Source organism: Nannospalax galili, unplaced genomic scaffold (assembly GCF_000622305.1).
Source record: "Nannospalax galili isolate Female #2095 unplaced genomic scaffold, S.galili_v1.0 scaffold25, whole genome shotgun sequence".
Lineage (NCBI taxonomy): Eukaryota > Metazoa > Chordata > Mammalia > Rodentia > Spalacidae > Nannospalax > Nannospalax galili.
The window spans coordinates 2,213,997-2,224,750 of NW_008355642.1; the positions used below are offsets into that span (position 1 = coordinate 2,213,997).

Here is a 10,754-nt window from a genome sequence, read left to right on the forward strand (position 1 = left end):
AGCAGTATGGTCTTATCTACCAGTTCTGGGAGATAAACAGGAGCTTCAGCAACAGCCTGTGTTATTTTGGGAGCCTCATGGACCACTCTCACCAATCCTCAAAGGGAGGTCTCTTCTCTCTTGCATTGTGTTCCTTGTCAAACAGCTCCTAGGTATATATATATATATATATATATATATATATATATATATATATGAAAATGTTTAGACACTCTATGTGCATTTCTCATGACTTTTAACACACATTCAACGCAAGATATGCAGTAGTAGCTTAGCCTCAAGACAGCCTACATTGCCACAAGAAGGAATAGCTCTAGAATGTTGAGCTAGCATTGCATATCAAGGTCATCTGAATCAATCCTCATATATTACAGATGTAGAAACTAAAGAATTATAGAAACTATAGAACTCAGGCTCATAGCAGGCTGTAATGGGGAGATGGAGAAATAGAAAATATACATCAGTATGGAGCATGGATGAGAGTAGTGTGCCTAGAGTATAATGGAAGGACAGAGCCATAGCATGCATAGGGACAGGATGGAGAACTGTTAAGGAAGTCTTTTGATATGAGATGAAACATAGTTAAGAGGAAAAGTGCTTATTGTAGTGACACACGCCCATAATCTTAGCCTTGGGAAGGCCTAGCAAGAAGATGGTGATTTGAAGGATGACCTGAGCTAAACTCTATATCAAAAAATCAAGATCAGTTTTCCTGAACCTCCCATTGACCCAACTGTGGAGATTCCCAGCTCCCTGCTTACGTTTCCAGGGACTTTCCAATGACTAGAACCTATGTCCATTGTGTTGCAGGCTTTCTGGGTGATGTTCAGATTATGTGGGTGGCCTCCAGACTCCCTCAAGCTGCTAAGCCCTTCAGCCTACCTTAGGACTCCCTCTAGCTGCCCACATAGCCCTGGTAAGAGACCTGCTCCCCTCAGTTTTGTCCATTTGGGACTTCCCCAAACTTCTCATCCTGCCACCCCACCCCCAGGGACTCTGACCTGGTGGGCCAAAACACTCATATCAGAAGAGAACCGCATATCTAACTCCAGGTGTCCTGGTGCCTTCGCACACACACACAAAAAAAGGACTATGAAAAACCAAGACAATATTGTCTTCCACAAAGATCATCAATCCCATGGTAATTGTCCCTAATAAGACAAATTTAGACAAAACTCAAGGCACAGAATTCAAAAGAACAATTATGAACATGATCAAGTAGTTCAAGGAATTCAAAGCGGACACCAATACGTATCTGCACAGACTTAAAGAGAACAAGAATAAACTCCCGAATAAAGCCCAAGAAAGCACAAAGGGCTGACTGAAATAATGAGGACAGTTTCAGATACGGAAATAAATAATACAAAATTCAGGAAGTCTACTAAAAACTTAGTGGAAACCCTCACCAATCAAATGAACCACATAGAAGACAGACTATCAAGATTTCAAGACAAGGTAGAAGAATGGCATTATTCAATCAACGCATCATTCAAATGATAAATTGTTAAACAAACAAATAAAAAGCCCCATGAATGGGTGAATGGAATACACAGGAGCTCTTGGGCATCATAAAAAGACCAAATGTAGAAATTATGGGCATAGAGGAAGGAAAAGAACTCTAGGTATAAAGCATAGATAATAACTTCAATAAAATGAAAGGAAACTTCCCAAACTAAGGAAAGAGATGCCCATTCAGGTAGAAGAGTCACACAGAACACAAAACCTACAGGACCAGAAAAGAAACTTCCCACACATTATAGTTAAAACAGTAAATATATAGAACAAAGAAAAGATACTGTAAGCTACAAGAAAGAAGGAGCGTGTAAAGGTAAGTGCATCAGAATAAGAGCTGATTCCTCAATGGAAACTTTAAAAGACATAAGGGCTAGGAACAAAGTGATTCAAGTTCTGAAAGCATGTGGTGCTGGGAACTGAACCCAGGTCCTCTGCAAGAGAAGTCAGTGCTCTTAATCTCTGAGCCATCTCTCCAGCTCCCCAACACAGAAATATTTGCATATTCATGTACATTTCTGCTCTATTTGCAATAGCTAAGATGTGGAATCAGCCTAGATGTCCAACAACTGAAAAATGAATAAAGACAATGTGGTACATAGACATACTGGAATTTTATTCAGCTGTGAAGAAAAATAAAATTATGAATTATGCAATTAAATGGCTGGTACTGAAAAATTATTTTGGGTGAAGTTATTTATATATAGAAAACCATTTGCCACATGCTCCCCTTCATATGTGAATCCTAGCTTTGAATCTCTAATTTTAATTGCTCAATTTATAGTACTTGTAGAAGCCAGTAAACTATGAAGAATTTATGGAAATGGATGCCTTAAGAGGGGGTGGGTAGTAGGACATGGGTAATATTAAAGAAGAGAGTTGGAATATTGGAGGTGGACAGCAGAGAGGGGCTGGGGAATAGGGGAGTTGGGGGAGGGAAGAGGGTTAACCAAAGCAAGGCAGTATAAAGAATATGGTATCCTACTATCTTGTAACCAAATTAAAATATATAATTTATAATAGTAGTAAAAGAAATTTGTGGGGATGGAGAGATGGCTCACAGTTGAGAGTGTATACTACTTTTGTAGAGGACCTAAGTTCACTTCCCAGGTCCCATGTCAGGAGGTTCACAACCACCTGCAACTCCAGCTCCAGGGAGATCTACATAAATAAAAATAAACCTTAAAATGTTTAATGGAGCTAACTTGGATAGCTGGAAAGAGCTGTTCCCAGTAGCCATGGTTATTAAACAAAGCCTCCAGTGTGGGATTGGGATTCTTCCTTATCAGATGTTGGTCAGGGAAGCCCCAGAGGCAGCCATAATACTATAGACTCATTATATTCCTCTTGGTTGCCCTCCAGAACTAGTTGATCAGACCCTATTGCAGAAGACACCACATATTTTGAATGCATGCTATAGATAAATCAAGCTGAAACTGAGCTGCAAGTTTCCTCCCTGCAACATAGTTTTCATAGTCCTAGACATTGTTATGCAGACTGTTGCGGGAGAAAAGGCATCAACAGACTTATTCAGCTGTTAACCCTCTGAACTATGAGACCAACCTGTAAAGGTGAAATGTGCCCACTTGTGAAATATTAGTAATATTGTTATGGTGTTAACCAACTTCTCTAGATTGGTTTTGAGACCCACTCCATGGGAACAAACTCATGGCTGGTACTAGAAACCTGTCAAAAACTCATGGTTGAGAGCTGGGTTAAGAGAGCGGTGGCACATGCCTTTATTTTCAGCACTAGGGAGGAAGAAGCAGGCAGATCTCTGTGAGACTGAGGCCAGCTAGAGCTACAGGGAGACCCTGTCAAAAAAACATGGTTGAGGGAATCATAGACCATGGAGGGAACTGAATATTGTTTCTTAGCAATTGACATAGCATCAAGCTACTTTCTAAAAATCAGAGTGGAATACTTGCCTAGTATGCACAAGGCCCTGGATTCTATCCCCAGCACTGCATAAATACCAGATATAGTGTCACAAGACTGTAATCACAGCTCTTGGTTGGTGGAGGCAGCAAGATCAAAACTCCAGATTTATCCTCAGTTACAAATCTAGTTACAGGTCAGTCTGGGATATATGAAATTCTGCTTCAAACAACAAAAACCAAGGTCTTTGTATATAGCTCAGTGACAAAGCAACTGCCTAGCATAGGCAAAGCTCTGAGTTTGATGGGAGCACTACTTTAAAAGAAAAGGAGAAAAAGTTTGGAGAAAACTTTTCTTCCCCTGACCTCTTTATATCTTCTGTTGTTTGTTTTACTCATTAGATAAGTATTTTGTCACAGACTCAAGAAATATATATATAACTTCACTATGAGACTAAGTCTTTGTAGAGAAGGACCTGTCTTTACTTTGGTGTATTGCCTCATGGCACCCGGTACCTTCCTGTGAACATACATGGAAGATTGTAAACAATACTTTTTTTTTGGTCTTTTTCAGTAAGGAGGGACTGTACAAATGAAAGAGTATTTGTAAGCATAAAGTTACTGAAATTTCACATAAATTCTGTTACCTTATTTAACAGTTGAGGAAAACTAAGGTAGAGAAAGGACACTTAATATGTAAGTGGAAGAACAAGGAATTTGATTTCTAGACGTCAATAGGACTAGAATAACAAATACTTGAGATAGTTTGAGGCACCTGGGACTCTATTTCTCCCTGATTTTGTATCAAAACACTGAAATAAATTAAATAGAGTTGCATTGGTAATCATGAGAAATGACTTATAAGAGCAATAGACTGGCTTTGGAACTGTAGAACAACAAGTTACTTAAGCATAACTGGGTTTATGTTAGCTAATTTTCACACATAACTAGTTAGGAGTTATTCTACCTTCTAATTAACCTATAGTTAATCACTTTCAGCTGCTATTAAACATTTACGCAGAAAGCCAGGCACAGAGGCACAAGCTTGTACATTCTGTACTTGAGAGACAAAGGCAGGAAGAGTGTTGAAAGTATAAAATCAGCCTGGATTACATAGCAAGTTCTAGACCAGCCAGAGCTATATAGTGAGAACTGATCTTAAAACAAAAACAACAAAGTCTGAGAACCAGAGTTGTGGATATAACTCAGTGGTAGAATACTTGACTAGCCTATACAAGGCCCTGGGTTTGATATATAGCACCACAAAAGAAAATCTAAGAACCTAAGCATTTCCCAAGTTTTATCTAGCATTGCTCCAGCCTGGCTAGAGCCTACTCTGCAGCTTGCTTCATGGGGTATTCTCATGAGTGGATCAACTTTCTTTTCTTTATAAAGGCCTGTGCCAACACAGCTGGCTATGTTATTTATTTTATTTTATTTTTTATTTTATTTTATGTGTATGAGTATATTGCCTGCGTGTAGGTAGGTACATCAATGTGGTGCAATGCCCATGGAGGTCAGAAGAGGTCATCCAATCCCCTGGAACTGGAGTTATGGATAGTTGTTAGCCATCATGTGGGTGCTGGGATTCTAACCCAGGTCTTCTGCAAGAACAGCAGTGCTCTTAAACACTGAGCTGTCTCTCCAGCCCTCATTTTTATCTTATGTGTATGAATGTCTTGCCTGCATGTACGTAAGAACGCCATGTGTGAAAAAGGCCTAGGGAGGACAGAAGAAGGTGCAAGAGCCCCTGGAACTAGAGTTGAAGACCATTATCAGCTGCCATGTGGGTGCTGGGAAAAGAACCTTGGTCCTCTGCAAGAGCTACCAATGCTCTTAACTGCTGAGTCATCTTTCTAGCCCCAAAGATTTATTTATTTTTATTTAATGTATTATAACTGTTTTGCCTGCCTGTATGCATGTGCACCATGAGAGTACAGTGCTTGCTGAGGCCAGAGGAGGGCATCTGGAACCCTGGATCCAGAGTTACAGATGGTTGTTAGCTGCCATGTGAGTGCTGGAAACTGGACCCCAGTCCTCTCAAAGGGCAGTAAGTGCTCTGGTCATCTCCCCAGCATGGATTAGCTTTCTTAAACACTTAGCCCAGTTTGATTTTAGTCCAATATGGCAACTAGATTTCTTTTATATCAAATGTGTTACGTGATAATGAGGTAAAAAACCGAAATCTTGTAATTATTTCATAGAAATGCTCTTCTGAAGGAGAGAGAAACCTCAAGTTCCAGAAGACTTCTATTTACATGCCTGCTTGATCATAGGTTGCATGTGTGATTTGTTGATTTGCTTGCTCATTTGTTTGGAGTCAGTATATAAATCCAAATTTCTCTGCTGAACACAACTGGCATGCCATAATCTGCCCATTCAAAAATCTAACAGACTTCTCAGCGTGCAACCTGGTTTTTAGTTAGGCTGATCTTTATCCAGAACTCCCGCACAGTACACTGAAGCCATGCTCTTCCTGGAATATTCCCTTAACCCTTAGGGCCTACCTGCACACCGTGCAGCAATCCCGGAAAGGCAGGTGCTGTAAAGAGCTTCAGCTGTCGATCCTTGCTGAACTTCTGTAGTGCATTTGGCCTGCTCCTGACAATGTTCTTCTTGTTTGCACTGGGGTGTGCCACTGATTCCACAAGTGCTGAAGTCCCGGGCAAGTATTTGCAAAGTTCTCAAATATCCAAATGATGAAGCAGTGTACCCAGAACTAGAGCAAAGCCTGTACAGACAGAGACCCAGGATGCCATTCGCTTTAATATATGAACAAGAGATTGCTAAAAGTCATTTGAAGCAGTTAGCTATAAGCCCTGGCATTGACTCGCTGCTGAAACTCCCACAGAGAACACATAGGGCATCTTTAATTCATAACCATCATCCCATTTCTTATTGTATGTTCACCCTAAATTTGTGGCCATTTTGACAGATAGAAAGGAACAAAGACTAGGAGAGACGATGTGAGCTTATAAGTAGAGAACAGGAAGGAAAATAAACAGAAAACAGTGTGGAAAAGACAAAAAGAACATGGGTCAGTGGGTCAAGAGACCCAGCCTTTCTTCACAGCTCCTTTATTAAGAGGCTCTGTGGCTCTCAGCAAGGCATGTTCCTTTCCAGAGCCTTCATTTCTCACTTCAAAACTCTCCTTGGGAGCAGAATTGGTAAATCAGAGAAAATTAAAATTGGACTAAATATTAACTGATCTCAGAAAGTTAATTGTTAATTTTATTTGGAGTAGTATGGCAAAATTTTTAAAAAGAAACCTGAGAAAGATACATGTTGATTTATTTTATGACTGAAATAGCATGATGTCTGAGATTTGTCTTAAAATACTACTCTCCCCATTTAAAAAAAATAATGTATTGAGGGGCTGGACAGATGGCTTAGTGGTTAAGAGTACTGACTGCTCTCGCAGAGGACCCAGTTCAATTCCCAGCACCCACATGGTGGCTATGAACCCTCCTTACCTCTAGTTCCAGGGAAATATGACCTCTGCGGAATTGTATGACATACATGTACTCACATACATGCAGGCAATACACTCATACACATAAAACAAAAATAATGAATAAAATATTAAAAAGCATAAATAAATTAAAATAATTTAATGAGAATTTCATACAGGTATATAAGCATATAAGTTGTTTTGATCAAATCCATGCCAACTCCCTCCCCTCAAACTCCTCTGATATCTCCCCATCACTTTTTTTTTGATAACTTCATGTACTCTTCTTTATTTTATGGGGCTTTTTGCTACTCTAACATTCCCCCCTCTGAAGAGGTAACCCTAAAATCTTCAGGGATCAGATAATGCTTTTGACATTTTTGGCATTTGGAATGGAGAGGCCCAAGGGCATTTTGTCTTTTAGCCAAGAAGCTGGCTACTTTTCTTTAGGGTCTTTTTACACTAACTGCCTAGCCAATTCCTACCTCCTATTCTTTTTTTTTAAAATATTTTTAATCCGTTATTTTTTTTTAAAAAATTTATGTGTATGCATGTATTGCCTGCATGTAGGTAAGTGCATCTGTGTCATGAAATGCCCGTGGAGGACAGAAGAGGTTGTAGGGTCCCCTGGAACTAGAGTGACAGACAGTTGTTAGCGGCCTTGTGGGTACTGGGATTTGAACCGGGGCTTTCTGCATAAACAACCAGTGTTCTTAACCACTGAGCCCCCTACCTCCTCTCCAGCCCTCTACCTCCTATTCTTACCACACCATCCTCTGAACAGGTCACCCAGCTTGTGGAGGGGATCCTGCCATGGTTTCCTGATCCTCTGCATCAGGACCAATCCATTTCCTTCCTGCAGCCCCCAGGAACTCTCTAGGCCTGGTCCCACCCACACCTCCCTTTATTTTCCTGGGTGGCACAGCCATCAGCTTCCTGAGACCAGCCATCTATCCTGGGCCTTTCTCTCAGGCCAGCCCAGCCCCCAAATTCCTGAAGGCAGCATCTGTTCTGGAGGGACCAATACCTTAAGAGGAAGCCTGATATCATCTGAGCCTCATCTCACTTGGGCCTCTGTGGGAACTCCTGAAGACAAAAGCAATTAGGCCACTCCAATATAAAATCAAAAGAGAGAACCTGAAGCCTAGACCAACCAGCTTTTCACGCCCAAAAAGTAAACCACAAAGGCACATAAAGTTTACAAAAAGAAGCAGATCTAAACTCAACAAAGGAAGGCTGAGTCTCACACAAGAATCAGAAACCACGAAGAAAATTCACATGTCAAAGTTACAAAGAAAAAATAATTACATGAAAAACCAAAATAATATATCCCCAACAAGTGTCAATAGTCCTCTAGAGGAGTACAATGAGAACTCCCTAGAGATAACACAGGACATGGAACTCAAAAGAACAATTATAAACACGATAAAAGAATTCAGTGAATTTAAAGAACACACAAAGACTCCCCCAGCCTCATTCACCCTCCCATTTCTGTCACCCTCTCTCCTCCGAGTTTGGGCCCTGCCCCATTCCTTGTCTTGGGGCCCCAGGCACCTGGGGAACCAATACTACTTCTTGATCCTTTTCATCCAGACCAACTCAGTGCCTTCTCTGGTCCCCAGGAGCACTGCTTCTGGGCCTGGCCCTACCCTCACCACCCTCTGCTTCCCTGGGCCTGCAGGACCCGCAGGCCTCTATCAGGGGTAAGTCCATCGCGCCCTCTGTGCCTTGATTCCACCATAAAAAAAAAAAAAACAAACTTACGAATCATAAGCATACAGAAAGGAGAAGAATCTCAAGATAATGGTATGGAACAGCTCTTCAACAGGCTTGTAGAAAAAAAATTACCAAAGTTAAAAAAGACATGTCCATACAAATACAAGAATCATATAGAACATCAAATAGAAGGACTACAAAAGAAACACTCCACGGCACATCATAGTAAAAACACTAAATGTTCAGAACAAAGAGATAATACTGAAAGCTACAAAAGAAAAACAACAAATCACATACAAAGGAAAACCCATCGGGATTACAGCTGACTTTTCAGTGCAAAATATGAATGCCAGAAGAAGCCAGAGAGCCTGAACAAAAGTATTCCCAGGTCTAAATGATCACAGATGCCAACCCAGATTACCCAGCTAAAATGTCTATTACAGTTGAAGGGGACAGACAAATCTTCCATGACATAAATAGGTTGAAAGAATTCATGTCGACAAAACCAGCCCTTCAGAGAGTTCTTGAAGCAATACAAAGCGCTGAAGAAAAGAACAACTATACACAAGGGGTGACGGAATGTAATTCAATGAAGATGTAACTGTGGAAATGCACAGCTATATCAAGAATGTGAACAGAAATAAAAAATGACAAGATTCAATACACATGTTTCATTAATAACTTTAAATATCAATGGACTGAATGCCCCAGTCAAAAGACACAGATTAGTTGAATGGATTAAGAAACAAAACCCAGGGCTGGAGAGATGGCTTAGGGCTTAAGAGCACTGACTGCTCTTGCAGAGGACCAGGGTTAGATTCCTAGCACCCACATGTGGCTGTGAACCGTCCTTGGCTCCAGTTTCAGGGAAATCCAAAACGCTCTTCTGACCTCTGCTGCATTGCACGACATGGGTACACTCACATACATGCAGGCATACTTGTACACAAAATGTAAAATAAATAAATACCCACTGTCTCCATTAGATAGGTCAACAGGGCAGAGAGTTAACAGAGAGACATCTGAATTAAACAATACCATATATCAAGTGGACTTAACAGACATATACTGAATATTTCACAAAAGCACGAAAGGACATGCTTTCTACTCAGAACCCCATGGAACCTACTCCAAAGTCTACCATATACTGGGGCACAAAACAAACCTCAACAAATACAAAAAAGATTGAAATAATTCCATGCATTCTATCAGACCACAATGCAATAAAGCTTACAATCAACACCCAAAGAAGCTACATGAACACATGGAGATTGAACAACACACTCCTGAATGATGAACTGGTCAAAGGAGAAATTAAGACAGAAATAAAAGTATTCCTGGAACTAAATGAAGAGGACAATATAACACAACATAACCTTTGGGACATGTTGAAAGCAGTCCTTAGAGGGAAGTTTATAGCTCTAAGTGCATACATTAAGAAATCAGAAAGAACACAATTAAATGACTTAACATTGCAGCTCAAGACACTTGAAAAGCAACAGCCAATGAAATCCAAATCCAGCAGACAAGAAGAAATAACAAAAATCAGAGAAGAAATTAATGAAGCAGAAACAAAGAAAACAATATAAAAAATCAACAAATCCAAGAGCTGGTTCTTTGAGAAGATAAACAAGAATGATAGACTTCCAGCCCAGTTAACCAAAAGAAAGAAAAAGAACCTCCAAATCAACAAAATCAGAGATGAAAGGGGAAACATCACAACAGACATCAAAGAGATACAGAACATTATAAGGGAATACTTTAAAAACCTATATGCTTATAAATATGAAAACCTAAAAGAAATGGACGGCTACCTAAAAGCATGGGAACCACCAAAGCTAAATCAAGAAGAGATTAACAGCTTAAACAGACCCATAACATGTAAGGAAATTGAAACAGGAATATAAAACCTCCTGACTAAAAAAAGCCCATGACCAGATGGATTTAGAGCAGAATTCTATCAAGCATCTAAAGAGGATCTATATCCAATACTACTTAAATTATTCAAAAAGATAGAAATGGAGGGAGAACTTCCAAATTCCTTCTATGAAGCCAGCATCACTCTAAAGCGAAAGCCAGGTAAAGACACAACCAAAAAAGAAAAATACAGACTCATATCTTTAATGAACATAGATGCAAAAAATTCGCAACAAAATACTTGCAAACCGCATACAGACACACATCAAAAAGATCATCCA

The 10,754-nt window shown here is 40.0% G+C and overlaps 1 long non-coding RNA gene across 1 annotated transcript in view; it reads right to left on the minus strand.

Moving 5' to 3' along the window:
- The window catches only part of LOC115067661, a 58,456-nt gene that overhangs the window by 5,033 nt on the left and 42,669 nt on the right, over nt 1-10,754 (minus strand). Inside the window, exon 2 of the long non-coding RNA XR_003847033.1 lies at nt 5,897-6,120. This is a non-coding gene — a long non-coding RNA (uncharacterized LOC115067661). The remainder of the gene's footprint in view (nt 1-5,896; nt 6,121-10,754) is intronic.